We start from the raw sequence: 16,433 nt of genomic DNA, 5'->3' as shown, positions 1-16,433 counted from the left end.
GATGGTGCCCACTGAGCTCAGCACCAGCAGGTCTGGCGTGGGAGGGCGGGGCTGGGGGGACACACAAATGCAGAGGGGGAGAAGGTTTGGGAGTCCTGTGGGGTTTTGGGGTCCCCAAGCGGTATTCCTGGGGGGTTTGGGGGCAGTCAAGGTGAGGGGGAGTTTTGGAGTTTACGGTCCAGGCTTGGGGGGAGGCAGGGATCCATAGGGGGTCCTGGGGGGGGTGTGTGTGTATATAGCTTCCAGGAGAGATCTTTAGGGCCTGGAGGGGGAGAGGGTGGTGGGATCCATGGGGTCTGGGGGAATCTGTAGGGGCTGGGTTTGGTGAAAGGAGGGAACTATAAGGTGTGTGTGTGGGGGGGAGGAATCTACAGGGTCCAGGGGGAAAGAGAGTGGTCTGCAGGGTCTGGGGGATCAGTACAGACATGGGGAGGGATAAGTCTATTGAGTCAGGGTCTATAGGGGAAAGGGGGGAAAGGGAGGGACCCAGAGGGTCTGGGAGTGACCTATAGGGTTTGAGAGTGTCTATAGGATACAGTAAAGAGGGATCCATAGGGTCCCATGGGATCTACAGGACTGGGAGGGAATGGGGAATTTATAGGGTTCAGGGGGATCTATAGGACTAGAGGGAACAGAGGGATCTATAGGATCCAGAGGGGGTCTCTAGGGTCGGGGGGGGGGGGGGGGGGGGGGGTGTGTCAGGGAAGGGTGTACAGGGGCTGAGGGCGGTCTGTAGGGCCGAGGGTCAGGGAAGGGTACATGGGGTCTGGGGGGTCTATAGGGTCTGGTTGCAGCACCGGGGGGGGTGGCGGGCTTGGGGCAGGGCATAGCGAGGCCACGCCCACTGCACTGTCCAGGGTGGGGCTGGACGGGACCCAGGCATCCGGAGGGGGACACCCAGGGCAGGTCCCCTGAGCTCCCCCCCCCGCCTCCACATGGCCCTGGTCGATCTCTTCATCAGAGGCACCGAGACCATGGCTGCAGCCCGGCCCTGGGCTGTCGCCCCCTGACCCGCCCTACCTCCCCCCTCCCTGACCTCACAGCCCCCCCCAGCGTGACATCACACCCCAGACCCCCCCAAACCTGGCTCAGATTCACACCTCCCACCGCACCGCCCTCCTGCTGACGGTGCGGCCGACCACCCGCCCACCTTCCGACCAATAGGTGCCCACCCAGCCGCCTCTCGATGGTGCCGCAGCGGCAGGGACAGGGGGTGGGAGGGGGGAGAGAAGCTGCAGGGCTCATTAGCATAAATTTGCATCGCCCCTCCCCCAGCCGCAGGGCACCACGGGGGACCCAGGCACGCAGCTCACCCTTTATTGGCCAGGGGAGGGGGGGCCAGGGTTCCGCCCCAGTTGCTCCCAGTATGATCCCAGTTGCCAGCACTGTAGTTCCAGTCGCTCCCAGTATGATCCCAGCTGCATGCAGCATGGACCCAATTACTCCCACCATGATCCCAGTTGCACCCCAGCATAGTCCCAGTCACTCCCAGTTGCCCCCCGTATGGTCCCACTTACCCTCATAATTCCAGTTGCTCCCAGTATATCCCAGTTGCCCCCAGCATGCTCCTAGTCACTCCCAGTATGATTCCAGTTGCTGTCAGTATATCCCAAATGCCCCCAACATGATCCCAGTTCCTCCCAGCATGGTCCCAGTCACTCCCAGTTGCTCCCAGTGTGATTCCAGTTGCTCCTACTCACTTCCAGTCACCCCCAGTGTGGTCCCAGTTGCTCCCTGTATGATCCCAGTCTCAGCCAGCATGATCCCAGTTGCCCTCCGTGTGATCCCAGTTACTCGCAGTACGATCCCAGTTGCTGCCACTGTGCTCCTAGATGCTCCCAGTATGATCCCAGTTGCCCTCAGTGTGGTCCCACTTGCTCCCAGTATGATCCCAGTTGCCTGCAGCGTGGTACCAGTTGGTCCCAGTTCCAGCCAGTGTGATCCCAGTCGCTCCCAGTTGCCCTCAGCATGGTCCCAGTTGCTCACAGTATGATCCCAGTCGCCGCCAGCATGCTCCTAGTCACTCCCAGTATGATCCCAGTTGCCCTCAGTGTGGTCCCACCTGCTCCCAGCATGATCCCAGTTGCCCTCAGCATGATTCCAGTAGCTCCCCGTTGCTCCAGCATTGTCCCAGTTACACCCCAACATAAACCCAGTTGCCCCCTAACATTGTCCCAGCATGGTCCCATTTGCCACCAGCATGCTCCTAGTCACTCCCAGTATGATCCCAGTTACTCCCTTTCTGCTCCCAGTTACTCCTAGTCACATCCAGTCATCCTCACTGTGGTCCTACTTGCTCCCAGTATGATCCCAGTTGCCCGCAGGGTGGCCGCAGTGGTTCCCAGTATGATCCCAGTTGCTCTTAGTCACTCCCAATATAAACCCAGTTGCTCCCAGTTGCCCCCAGCATGGGCCCAATTCCTCCCACAGTGATCCCAGTTACACCCCAGCATAGTCCCAGTTACTCCCAGTTCCCCCAGTATGATCACAGTTACCCTCAACATAGTTCCAGTTGCTCCCAGTATATCCCAGTGTCCCCCAGTATGATCCAAGTTGCCCTCAGCATAGTTTGTTACACCTAGTATATCCCAATCGGACCCAATGTGCTCCTAGACACTCCCACTTGCCCCAACATGATCCCAGTTCCTCCCAGTGTGGTTCCAGTCACTCCCAGTTGCTCTCAGCATGAACCCAGTTGCTCGCAGCTGCTTCCAGTCATCCCCAGGGTGGTCCCAGTTGCTCCCAGTATGATCCCAGTTGCCCCTAGCATGATCCCATTATCTCCCAGTTGTCCCACCATGGTCCCAGTTGCACCCTAACATAGTCCCAATCATTTCCAGTGTGGTCCCAGTTGCCCCAGCATGGTCACAGTTGCCCCCAGGGTGGTCCCAGTCGTACCCAGTATGATCCCAGATGTTTCCAGAGTGGTCCCAGTGGTCCCCAAAAGGAAGAGGAGGGAACAGGGGGTAGGGAGACCCCTAAAAATTTTTTTGGGGGGGGACCTACCTGTCTGCACTAGGGAGGTGATGCCAATCAGCCGCGCTGTGCTCCTTTTGCATAGAGATATACAGGAGTGCCACCACCAATGCTGCCACAGACCCCCCTCCAAAACCCCACAGAGGGGTCTCACCTGCTGCCCCCTCGCCAGCCAGGGGAGAGCTGTGGTGGGAGAAAATGGGGGGTGAGTATGGGCGGGGAAGAGATGGGGGGACTGAACAAGGAGGGTGGGGGGAACGGGGGGATCACCTGAGAGCAGTGCAGCTCCCCGTTCTCCCACCGCAGCGCCTCCAGCACCCTGCTGGAGTGGGGCTGTGATGTGGGGCAGACCCTCCCACGATGGCGGCCAGGAGAAGTGGTGGTGACACACACACTCCCAAGATGGCGGCCGGGAGAAGTGGGGGGGACAGACAGACACTCCCAAGATGGCGGCCGGGAGAAGTGGTGGGGGGACAGACACTCCCAAGATGGCGGCCAGGATGGTGGAGGGACAGACCTTCCCAAGATGGCGGCCAGGAGGGTGGACCCCTCCCAAGACGGCAGCCTTTAAGGGAGAAGGATGTCACCTATTGCAGGTATCCAGGATGTGGTGGGCAGCTTCCTTGTGAGAGGCCAGCAGAAGGTCGGACTGCACCCGCTGGAAACACCAGACCTGTGGGGCGGAGTTTGTGGGGCTGGCCCCATGGCTGGTGTCAGGTGGGCTGCCCTCCATCCTCCTCCTCCTCCTTGCCTGGGACTTGTGGATCAAATGCTTGAGGGCCATGTCAGCTGGGCTCTTGAAGAAGAGCTTCTCCTGCAGGCACACCTGTGGGGAGGAAAGGAGATGGCCACCAGTGATGGAAGATGAGGAAGGTTCACAATGGTGACCAGGGACAAAGGAGGAGAAGGGTTCAAAATGGCAGCCAGCACAGGGCAGCAACTCACCTTGTCAGAGATGGGGAGGTAGCAGCAGTTGGCGGTGCAGACAGGGCACGGACCTGCGTCAGAAAACAGACACGAGCACCCCTCCAAAATGGCGGTTGTAATCGACAGGGAACCAAGTTGTTCCCTGACATTGTGTAATTTGTCTTGAATTAAAAGAAGACAATAAGGCTTTACATACCAATCAGGAAGGGGGAAGACACACATTGTGATTGAACAAATGCTTTGTGTAAATAGCAAGGCTTGCTTAAATGTTGCGTAAAGGTCACAAGAAAAGGGCAACGGCTATAACTTACTAGATAAGGAGGGAAAAAGACAACAACTATAACTTAAGAGATAAGGAGGGAAAAGACAACAGCTATAATTTACCAGATAAGGGGATTAACTCTACCAGGACTGCACTTCTCCACATCAAAAGACATTCTACATCAAAAGAAACTCCCCCTTGAGAAGATTGACCGAATCCGCCCAATAACAAACCTACATGAGTGAAGAAAGAAGAAGCATGACAAGGCGGACATTTACAAGAAAGGGGTGCATGAACTCTATAAAAGGAATGTAACTATCACAGAAAGTTGCAAGCCGTTGGTGGAGCGCAGACTCCCTGGCCGCCCAGCGCTGCTTGCTTGCTATTCTCAATACATATATGAATTTTATATAGAATTGGCTCTGTAGATTTATAACAGCAGTTATGAGGGAAAAAAGGTTTGCAAGATGGGAGAGTGGACTATTTGGTGAGGTGGAAGGTGGGGGGGGGCCTCCCTTCCACCATTTTATGGATATAAGGTGAGGGGGATCCCTCTTTCCGCCATTTTAGGGGTTCAAGGTGAGGGGGAAGTAGGGGTGTGCCCCTCCATTTTGTAGTGGTGAAGGGGCTCCTACCTGCGCCCCTGCACACTGTGTGGAGGACATGGCCGCACCTGGTGACGGCAAAGCAGACTCCCTCTTGGCATAAGCAGCGGTTGTACTGGAACCAGTCCATGCTGGGGCGGTCAGCCGCCTGCTAGGGTGTCCGTGTCCCCGTCCCCCCCTTCTGTGGCGGCACCAGGACCCCTGCGCGTCTCAGTCTGTTAGGAAACGGAAAGGGGAATGGCCGTTAAAAAGGGCGGGAAGCCTGAGGAGAGGAAAGGACCGTTAAAAAGGGCGGGAAGATTGAGGGGGCGGGGTGACCGCGGAAGGGGGCGTGGCCACGGACGAAAGGGGTGGAGCCATGGTTAAAATGGGCGGGAGGATGAGGGGGCGTGGCAGCCGCGGAAGGGGGCAGGAGGTGGGCGGATCCAGAGCGGAAAGGGGCGGGGGCGGGGGCGTGGCCGGGCGCGGGGGCGGGGGGCGGGGCCCCCTGGGGCTGCTGGGGGGGCACAGCGAGTCCCGGGGGGGCTGCAGGGCCAGCGTGTGCTGGGGGGGTGATGCACCCCAAAACACCCGCCAGTGTCTGACCCCAAAGCCCCAGGCACCCCCAAAATACCCAGGGACACCCCAAACCCCATAGGACCCCTCCCCAAATCCCTCCCTCCAACTCCTCAGGATCCTGGGGGTTTTGGGGGTCCCACCAAAGGGTTTAGGGTTGGTTCTTGGGGGCTTTGAGGATCCCATCAAGAGCTTTTGTGGGTCTGGGGGGGATTTTGGTTCCCACCAAGGAGTTTTGGAGGTCCTGGAAGGGTTTGGGGATCCCACTGGGGGAGTTTGGGATCCCCACAGAGGCTTTGGGGGCCTGCGGGGACTTTCTGGGGTCCTACCAGGGGCTTTTGGGGTCCTGGAGAGCTTTTGGGGTCTCACCATAGTGTTTTGGCGGTCCTGGGTGTGTTTTGCGGTCCCCCCCGGTTTTGGGGTGCTGACCAGGGCACAATGGACACGGCACAGCTCCTGCAGCCGCTCCTCCACCACCGTGTTGGTCAGGAAGGTCACCACCGCCAGCGTCACCTCCCTGCCTGCCCAGCGGCACCAGTGCACCCAGTATGGACCAGTCTTCTTCCAGCCTCCCCTCCACTCCATCCCAGTGCCCCCCAGTCCCATCCCAGTGCCTCCCAGTCCATCCTAGTGCTCCCCAGTGACCCAGAGGGTGATGGGGTAGGGGGCTGAGCGGGGTCACGGCGGTCTAGGGGTGCCAAAGGGGTGGAGGGGTCAGGGGGCGGCAGGGGTTGGGGGTCACGGTGGGTCCCAGGGGTCAGGGAGTGTCATGACCCGGGCTGCAGAGACCAGGGAGTCGCGCCGAGTTCGGAATTCCTGCGGGCAGGATCTGGGTGAAGCCGGCGGCCGAGGGTCGGCGAAACGCTTTCTTCCCGGCAGCAGCACCCTGAGCTCGGGAGGCAGAAACGTCGGCGGCGGGGTTTCTCCCGACAGGAGTCGGCAGGACCCGCGTCACCCGAGGTCACCGTGTCCCCCGATTCCAGGGAGGAAAGAAGGCGAGGGTCACCGGGTTCTGTGCATCAGCGGGGAATGGGAGCAGTTGGAATCACGCTGGGGGCAACTGGGATCATGCTGGGAGCAACTGGGGGTGATTGGAATCACACTGGGAGGAGCTGCGATCATGTTGAGGGCCACTGGGAGTGTCTAGGAGCACACTGGAGGCATTGGGGATATACTGGGAGCAATTGGGACTACGCTGAGGGAAACTAGGATCGTACTGGGAGTGACTGGTTGGTGCGTCCGGAGCCTTCAGGAAGCGGGTGGCTGGGCGCGGGGGGGTCCCTCTGGGGAGCCGCTTCTCCCTCCCTGCGGGTGTCAGCCTTCCCGGATCTCCGGCCACACTGGCAGCAATTCGGCTCAAGCTGGGGACAGCTGGGATGACCTTGTGAGTGACTGAGGGGGACTAGGAGCAACTGGGAGCAGGCTGGGATCAACAGGAAAACTGCTGGGAGTGACTGGAACCACACTGGGGGAAACTGGGATCATGCAGGGAGCAACTGGGGGCAACTGGAATGACGTTGGGAGTGACATTGGGAGTGACCAGGACCAACTGGGAACATGCTGGGAGCAACTGGGATCATACTGGGAGCAACTGGGAGTGACTGGAACCACAGTGGGAAGAATTGGGATCACGGTGGGAGCAAGTGGGAGCAACTGGAATGACGTTGGGAGTGACATTGGGAGGGACTAGGAGCAAATGGGAATATGATTGGAGCAACTGGGAGTAACTGGAAACACACTGGGAGGAAGTGGGATCATGTTGGGGGCAACTGAGGGCAACTGGAATGACATTGGGAGTGACTGAAAGTGAGTAGGAGCAACTGAGAGCAAACTGGGAGCAACTGGGATCATGCTGGGAGCAACTGGGAGTAACTGGAACCACACTGGGAGGATCTGGGATCATGTTGGGGGTAACTGGGGCAATTGGAATGAAGTTGGGAGTGACTGGGCTTGACTAGGAGCAACTGGGAGCAGACTGGGAGCAACTGGGATCATGCTGGGAGCAAGTGGGAGTGACTGGTACCACACTGGGAGGAACTGGGATCATGTTGTGGGGAACTGAGGGCAACTGGGATGATGTTGGGAGTGACTAGGATCAACTGGGATCATGCTGGGAGCAATTGGGATCATGCTGGCAGCAAGTTGGAGTGACTGGAACCGCTCTGGGAGGAACTGGGATCATGATGGAGGCAATTGGGTGCAACTGGAATGACTTTGGGACTGACATTGGGATTGACTAGGAGGAACTGGGAACATGCTGGGAGCAACTGGGATCATGCTGGTAGCACTGAAAGTGACTGGAACCACTCTGGGAGGAACTGGGATCATGATGGAGGCAAGTGTGGGCAATTGTAATGACTTTAGGAGTAACTAGGAGCAACCATGATCATGCTGGGAGGAACTGGGAGTGACTGGAACCACACTGGGAGGAAGTGGGATCATCTTGGGGGCAACTGAGGACAACTGGATTGAAGTTGGGAGTGGCTGGAAGTGACTAGGAGCAACTGAGAGCAGACTGGGAGCAACTGGGATCATTCTGAGAGCAACTGGGAGTGGTTGGAACCACACTGGGAGGAAGTGGGATCATGTTGGGGGGAACTGGGGGCAACTAGAATGATGTTGGGAGTGATGTTGGGAGTGACTAGGAAGAAATTGGAACATGATTGTAGCAACTGGGATAATGCTGGGAGCAACTGGGAGTGACTGGAACCACACTGGGAGGAACTGGGATCATGTTGGGGGGAACTGGGAGCAACTAGGATGATGTTGGGGGTGGCTAGGAGGAACTGGGATCATGCTAGGAGGAATTCGGATCATGCTGGCAGCAACTGGGAGTGACAGGAACCTCTAGGGAGGAACTGGGATCATGATGGAGGCAATTGTGGGCAACTGGGATGACGTTGGGAGTGACATTGGGAATGACTAGGATCAAATGGGAACATGACTGGAGCAACTAGGATCATGCTGGGAGCAACTGGGAGTGACTGGAACCACACTGGGAGGAACTGGAATCATGATGGGGGCAAGTGGGGGCAATTGGAATGATGTTAGGAGTTACTAGGAGCAACCAGGAGCATCCTGGGAGGAACTGGGAGTGACCGGAAGCACACTGGGAGGAACCGGGATCATGTTGGTGGCAACTGGGGGCAATTGGAATGATGTTGGAAGTGACATTGGGAGTGACTAGAAGAAACTGGGAACGTGCTGGGATGAACTGGGAGTAACTGGAACCACACTGGGAGGATCTGGGATCATGTTGGGGGCAACTGGGGCAATTGGAATGAAGTTGGGAGTGACTCAACGTGACTAGAAGGAACTGGGAATAGACTGGGAGCAACTGGGATTATGCTGTGAGCAAGTGGGAGCGACTGGAACCACACCAGGAGGAACTGGGATCATGATGGGGGCAAGTGGGGGCAATTGGAATGACGTTAGGAGTAACTACGAGCAACCAGGAGCATGCTGGGAGCAACTGGGAGTGACTTGAACCACACTGGGAGGAACTGGGATCATGTTGGTGGCACCTGGGCACAATTGCAGTGATGTTGGAAGTGACATTCGGAGTGACTAGGAGCAACTAGGAACTTGCTGGGATCAACTGGGAGTAACTGGAACCACACTGGGAGGATCTGAGATCATGTTGGGGGCAAGTGGGGCAAATGAACGAAGTTGGGAGTGACTGAAAGTGAGTAGGAGCAACTGGGAACAGACTGGGAGCAACTGGGATCATGCTGGGAGCAACTGGGAGTGACTGGAACCACACTGGGAGGATGTGGGATCATGTTGGGGGTAACTGGGGCAATTGGAATGAAGTTGGGAGTGACATTGGGAGGGACTAGGAGCAAATGGGAATATGATTGGAGCAACTGGGAGTAACTGGAAACACACTGGGTGGAATTGGAATCATGTTGGGGGCAACTGAGGGCAACTGGAATGAAGTTGGGAGTGACTGGAAGTGAGTAGGAGCAACTGAGAGCAGACTGGGAGTAATTGGGATCATGCTGGGAGCAACTGGCAGTGACTGGAACCACTCTGGGAGGAACTGGGATCATGATGGAGGCAATTGGGGGCAACTGGAATGACGTTAGGAATGACATTGGGAGTGACTAGGAGGAATTGGGATCATGCTGGGATCAAATGGGAACATGACTGGAGCAACTGGGAGTGACTGGAACCACATTGGGAAAATCTGGATGCATGTTGGGGGCAACTGGGACAATTGGAATGAAGTTGGGAGTGACTCAAAGTGACTAGGTGCAACTGGGAGCAGACTGGGAGCAATTGGGATCATGCTGGGGTCAAGTGGGAGTGACTGGTACCACCCTGGGAGGAAGTGGGAGTATGTTGAGGGCAACTGGAATGATGTTGGAGTGAGTAGGATCAACTGGGATCATGCTGGGAGCAACTGTGAGTGACTGGAACCACCCTGGCAGGAACTGGGATCATGCTGGGAGCAACTGGGAGCAACTGGGATGACGTTGGGAGTGACATTGGGAGGACTAGGAGCAAATGCGAACATGATTGGATCAACTGGGATCATGCTGGGAGTGACTGGAACCACACTGGGAGGGACTGGGATCATGTTGGGGGGAACTCGGGGCAACTGGGATGACATTGGCAGTGACATTGAAAGTGACTAGGAGGAAATGGGAACATGACTGGAGCAACTGGGATCATGCTGGGAGCAACTGGGAGTGACTGGAACCACACTGGGAGGAACTGGGATCATGATGGGGGCAAGAGGGGCCATTGGAATGACGTTAGGAGTAACTAGGAGCAACTGGGATCATGCTGGGAGGAACTGGGAGTGACTGGAACCACACTGGGAAGAAATGGGATCATGTTGTGGGAAATAGGGTGCAACTGGGATGACGTTGCGAGTGACATTGGAGTGACTAGGATCAAATGGGAACATGATTGGTGCAACTAAGATCATGCTGGGAGCAACTGGGAGTGACTAGAACCACACTGGGAGGAACTGGGATCATGTTGGGGGCAACTGGGGGCAATTGGAATGACGTTGGGAGTAACTAGGAGCAACCTGGAGCATGCTGGGAGGAACTGGGAGTGACTGGAACCACACTGGGAGGAAGTGGGATCATATTGGGGGCAACTGGGGCAATTGGAATGACGTTGGGAGTGGCTGGAAGTGACTAGGAGCAACTGAGAGCAGAGTTGGATCAACTGGGATCATGCTGGGAGCAACTGGGAGTGACTGGAGCCACAGTGGCAGTTAGTAGGATCATGTTGGGGGGAACTGGGGGCAACTGGGATGACGTTGGGAGTGACATTGTGATGGACGAGGAGCAAATGGGAACACAATGGGAGCAATTGGCAGTGACTGGAACCACACTGGGAGGAACTGGGATCAAGTTGGGGGAATCTGGGGGCAACCGGAATGACGTTGGGAGTGACATTGGGAGGGACTAGGAGCAAATGAAAACATGATTGGAGCAACTGGGAGTGACTGGAATCACTCGGGGAGGAACCGGGATCATGAGGGTGGCAACTGGGGGCAACTGGGAGAAAAAAATAAGATTTGAACTCTATAAAGTGGCTTTGGAGCTTCCAAATCAGGTTTTAGCGCTTAAAAATGATGCTCTGGGCCCTTGAAATGAATCTTTGGACCTTAAAAGCACAAACCCTGGAACTGTGGACCCTCCAAATGAGGGCTTGGACCCTCCAGACACGGCCTGTACCCTAAAAATACCTGTCTGGATGCAAAAAAAGAGGCTTTGGACCCTGAAAAAAAGCAATTTTTGAGCGTAAGATGAGGCTTTGGAAGGATAAGACATTGGAAATAAACACGAGGCTCTGGACCCTAGAAATGCAGCTTTGGTCTCGACCAATGAGGCTTTGGCCATTCTAAATCAGATTTTAGGGCCTAAAAATGATGCTCTTGGCCGTTGAAATGAATCCTTAAACCTATAAAGCACAAACCCTGGCAGTTTAGACCCTACAAATAAGGGCTTGGACCCTCCAGAGGTGGCTCGGACCCTAAGGATGCCTGTCCTGATGCCAAAAGAAGAGGCTTTGGAGCCTGAAATGAGACACTGCAAACTAACAGTGAGCCTTCGGGCCCTAAACTGAGGGGTTTGGAGCAAAAATGAGGCTTTGTAAGACAAGATTAAGACTTTGGAAAGCAAAAATGAGGCTCTGGACCCTAGAAATTTAGATTTCAACTATATGTAACAGCTTTGGGGCTTCCAAATCAGGTTTTAGGGCTTAAAAATGATGCTCTGGGCCGTTGAAATGCATCTTTGGACCTTAGAAGTGTGAACCCTGGAAATTTGGACACCGGAAAATGAGGGCTTGGACCCTCCAGAGGTGGCTCGGACCCTAAGGATGCATGTCTGGATGCTAAAAAAAGAGGCTTTGGAGCCTGAAATGAGACACTGCAAACTAACAGTGAGCCTTTGGATGTAAAACTGTTGGGTTTGGAGCCTAAAATGAGGCGTTGTAAGACAAGAGTAAGACTTTGGAAAGTAAAAATGAGGCTCTGGACCCTAGAAATTTAGATTTGAGCTCTATAAAGCGGCTTGGGGGCTTCCAAATCAGGTTTTAGGGCTTAAAAATGATGCTCTGGGCCATTAAATTGCATCTTTGAACCTTAGAAGCACAAACCCTGTAACTTTGGACCCCCTCAAATAAGGGTTTGTACACTCCGGATGTGGCTCAGGCCCTAAAAATGCCTGTCTGGATACAAAAAATTGGCTTTGGATCCTGAAAAAAGCATTTTGGGAGCCTAATATGAGGCTTTGGAATGCTAAGGCTTTGGTAAGCTAAGGCTTTGGAAGGTAAATATGGCTCTAGACCCTAGAAATGCGGCTGTGGATTCGACCAGTGAGGCTTTGGACCTTCCAAGTCAGACTTTGGGGCATAAAAATGATGCTCTGGGCTTTAAAATGCATCTCTGAACCTTAAAAGCATCAAGCCTGGAACTTAGGAATGAGGCTTTGGACCCTGACAGGCAGGGTTCGGACCCTCCAACTGAAACTCTGGGCCCTCAAAAAAGGCTGTGGGTATTAAAACATGGGGTTGGGCCCTAAAATCAAGGATTTGGGCCTGAAAAGGGGGCTTTCGGGCCTAGAAATGCATCTTTGGACACTCAGAATGAGGCCTTGGACATGAAGGAAACAAGGCTTTAAGCCCCAGGTGAGGAGTCTGTAGCCTGAAATGAGGGTTGGGCCCCTAGCATGGAGTCTTTCTACCCTGGAATCAAAGCTTTGGATCCTAGAAATGAGGCTTTGGGACCTAAACCTGAGGCTTTGAGCCCTAAAAGGGGGTTCTGGACCCTCCAAATGAGGGATTGGACCCTCCAGATGCAGCTTGGACCCTAAAAATGCCTGTCTGGAATCTAAAACCGATGCTTTGGACCTTGAAAATGAGACTGCTGAAAATGAAACTGAGCCTTTACACTCTAAGAATGAGTGGTTTGTTGCCTGAAATGAGGCTTTGGGAAGTAAACACGAGGTTCTGGACCCTAGAAATGCAACTTTGGACTCTGGAAATGAGGCTTTGGACCCTCCAAATCAGACTTTAGGGGTTCAGAATGATGCTCTGAACCCTTAAAATGCATCTTTGAACCTTAAAACCACAAACCTTTGAACTGTGGACCCTCCAAATGAGGGCTTGGACCCTCCAGAGGCGGCCTGAACCCTAAGGATGCCTGTCTGGATGCTAAAAAAAGAGGCTTTGGAGCCTGAAATGAGACACTGCAAACTAACAGTGAGCCTTTAGCCGTAAAACTGAGGGGTTTGGAGCCTAAAATGAGGCATTGTAAGACAAGAGTAAGACTTTGGAAAGTAAAAATCAGGCTCTGGAAACTAGAAAATTAGATTTGGACTCTATAAAGTGGATTTGGGGCTTCCAAATCAGGATTTAGGGCTTAAAAATGATGCTCTGGGCCCTTGAAATGCAGCTTTGGACCGTAAAAGTGTGAACCCTGGAACTTTGAACCCTCCAAATGAGGGCTTGGACGCTCCAGAAGTGGCTCGGACCCTTCGTATACCTGTCTGGATGCTAAAAAAAGAGGCTTTGGACCCTGAAATGAGACACTGCAAACTAACAGTGAGCCTTTAAGGCCCTAAACTGTGGGATTTGGAGCCTAAAATGAGGCGTTGTAAGACAACAGTAAGACTTTGGAACGTAAAAATGAGGCTCTGGACCCTAGAAATTTAGAATTGAACTCTATAAAGTGGCTTTGGGGCTTCCAAATCAGGTTTTAGGGCTTAAAAATGATGCTCTGGGCCCTTGAAATGCATCTTTGAAACTTAAAAGCACAAACCCTGGAACTGTGGACACTCCCAAATGAGGGCTTGGACCCTCCAGAGGTGGCTCGGACCCTTCGTATACCTGTCTGGATGCTAAAAAAAGAGGCTTTGGAGCCTGAAATGAGACACTGCAAATTAACAGTGAGCCTTTAAGGCCCTAAACTGTGGGGTTTGCAGCCTAAAATAAGGCTTTGTAAGACAAGAGTAAGACTCTAGAAAGTAAAAATGAGGCTCTGGACACTAGAAATTTAGATTTGAACTATATGTAGCAGCTTTGGTTCTTCCAAATCAGGTTTTAGGGCTTAAAAATGATGCTCTGAGCCCTTGAAATGCATCTTTGGACCTTAAAAGTGTGAACCGTGGAACATTGGACATCCCCAAATGAGGTCTTGGATCCTCCAGAGGTGGATCGGGCCCTTCGTATACCTGTCTGCATGCTAAAAAAAGAGGCTTTGGAGCCTGAAATGAGACACTGCAACTTAACAGTGAGCCTTTAAGGCCCGAAACTGTGGGGTTTGCAGCCTAAAATGAGGCTTTGTAAGACAAGATTAAGACTTTGGAAAGTAAAAATGAGGCTCTGGACAGTAGAAATTTAGATTTGAAGTATATGTAGCAGCTTTGGTTCTTCCAACTCAGGTTTTAGGGCTTAAAAATGATGCTCTGGGCCCTTGAAATGCATCTTTGGACCTTGAAAGTGTGAACCCCGGAACTTTGGACACCCCCAAATGAGGGCTTTGACCCTCCAGAGGTGTCTCGGTCCCTAAGGATGCCTGTCTGGATGCTAAAAAATGAGGCTTGGAGCCTGAAATGAGACTATGCAAACTAACAGTGAGCCTTTGGCCGTGAAACGGTGGGGTTTGGAGCCTAAAATGAGGCTTTGTAAGACAAGAGTAAGACTTTGGAAAGTAAAAATGAGGCTTTGGACTCTAGAAATTTAGAATTGAACTCTATAAAGTGGCTTTGGGGCTTCCATATCAGTTTTTAGGGCTTAAAAATGATGCACTGAGCCCTTGAAATGCATCTTTGGTCCTAAAAGAACAAACCCTGGAAATGTGGACACCCCCAAATGAGGGCTTGGACCCTCCAGAGGTGGCTCGGTCCCTAAAAATGCATGTCTGGATGCTAACAAAATAGGCTTTGGAGCCTGAAATGAGACTATGCAAACTAACAGTGAGCCTTTAAGGCCCTAAACTGAGGGGTTTGGAGCCTAAAATGAGGCGTTGTAAGACAAGAGTAAGTCTTTGGAAAGTAAAAATGAGGCTCTGGACCCTAGAAATTTACATTGGGACTCTATAAAGTGGCTTTGGGGCTTCCAAATCAGGTTTTAGGGCTTAAAAATGATGCTCGCAGCCCTTGAAATGCATCTTTGGACCTTAAAAGTGTGAACCCTGGAACTTTGGACACCCCCAAATGAGGGACTGGACCATCCAGAGGTGGATTGGACCCTAAGGATGCCTGTCTGGATGCTAAAAAAAGAGGCTTTGGAGCCTGAAATGAGACTATGCAAACTAACAGTGAGCCTTGGGGCCCTAAACTGCCCAGCTCGCTCCACCCCCTCTGCAGACTTGTCTGGCACTGTGTGGACCTCAGCCAGCAAAACCTTCTGCCCACACGTGAGCCCTGAGGCAGCGTCATGAGACACTTGCAACGTGCCCATGCTGACCGAGGCGAGAGGCCAGGACGCAAAGTATAGAATTACAGGGGCAAGTTTTTTTTCGTGCTCATGTTGTGTCCCAGCCTAATTGGGACACCCCGAATGTGCCTTTACACAGGTTCTCATACCCTTCAATTGTTCAGCTACAAGACGACTTGACTAACCACCAACACCCACACTACTGATAATCATAGTCAAACTTTGCAAAGCAACTCTAGTTTTGCAGCACTGTCGCTGCTTGCCTATTAAGCAAGATGTCCCTGCACTCAGTCTTGCTAGAGTTGCTGGTCTATGATGCCAGACACTGCTGGGAGGATTTCAAAGATGTGTCAGAAGGACTAGGATGCTGGCGTTATCTTGATTGACCTGGGGTATCCTTTATCCTTCATGGACAGCTCTAAGCTTCCTCGAAGTAAAGTCCTTCTTTCCAGGGCCACTGAGTCCCTTGGAGATTTCTGAGGAGAGCTCTGCGGAGAGTTCTCCAGGGACTTCAGAGGACAGTCCTGTGGGGAGTCCCCAGAAGGATCCCCTGAAGATTCCTCTGGAGAGGCCCTTGCTAAGCCCTCTGCGGATCCAATTAGACAAAGTTCCTGAAGTAACTCAAGCTAGACAAAGCCATTAAATGCTTTATGAGATCATACAGGAAATTGAACTCAAGTGCCTGCCATGGCATTGCCTCGGTATGTCGTACACCCAAGCAACCAACCTTCAATACTTTTTCATAAAGCTTATGTAGAAAGCAATTCTGTAGCACTTGCTCTTCATGCATCATTACAGTTATCAGTTACATGATCACTGTTTCACTGGGATGCCTTTCATACAATAGCTCCCAGTACTATAAAAAGAACTGCTTGTTGAGCCCTACATCACTCCTGTGTAAAGGGTCTCCTACAGCCTCAAGCTACTCACCAGCTAGTGTTTCCCAGAAGTCAACCGCAAAATTCCACTTCCTCCTATTTTCTGCTTCCGTCCATAGCAGGCACAGAGGGGCTTTTCACCCAGGAACCTCTGGGCTCTGATACCGTAAAACAGGGAGGAACCTAGCCCCATCCCCGCTGTGATGATGTGCTCGTAGAAGCTCACCCATCAAATACATGTCAAACAGAGGGGGACATACAACACAGTGAGGAAGATGGATGCTTTACTTCTGCAGTGCTGCTGCTTGATGTCCAGTATTTTCT

This window comes from Accipiter gentilis, unplaced genomic scaffold (assembly GCF_929443795.1).
Source record: "Accipiter gentilis unplaced genomic scaffold, bAccGen1.1, whole genome shotgun sequence".
Classification (NCBI taxonomy): Eukaryota; Metazoa; Chordata; class Aves; order Accipitriformes; family Accipitridae; genus Astur; species Astur gentilis.
The sequence above is the reverse complement of the archived record's forward strand: the minus strand, read 5'-3'. Positions refer to the sequence as shown.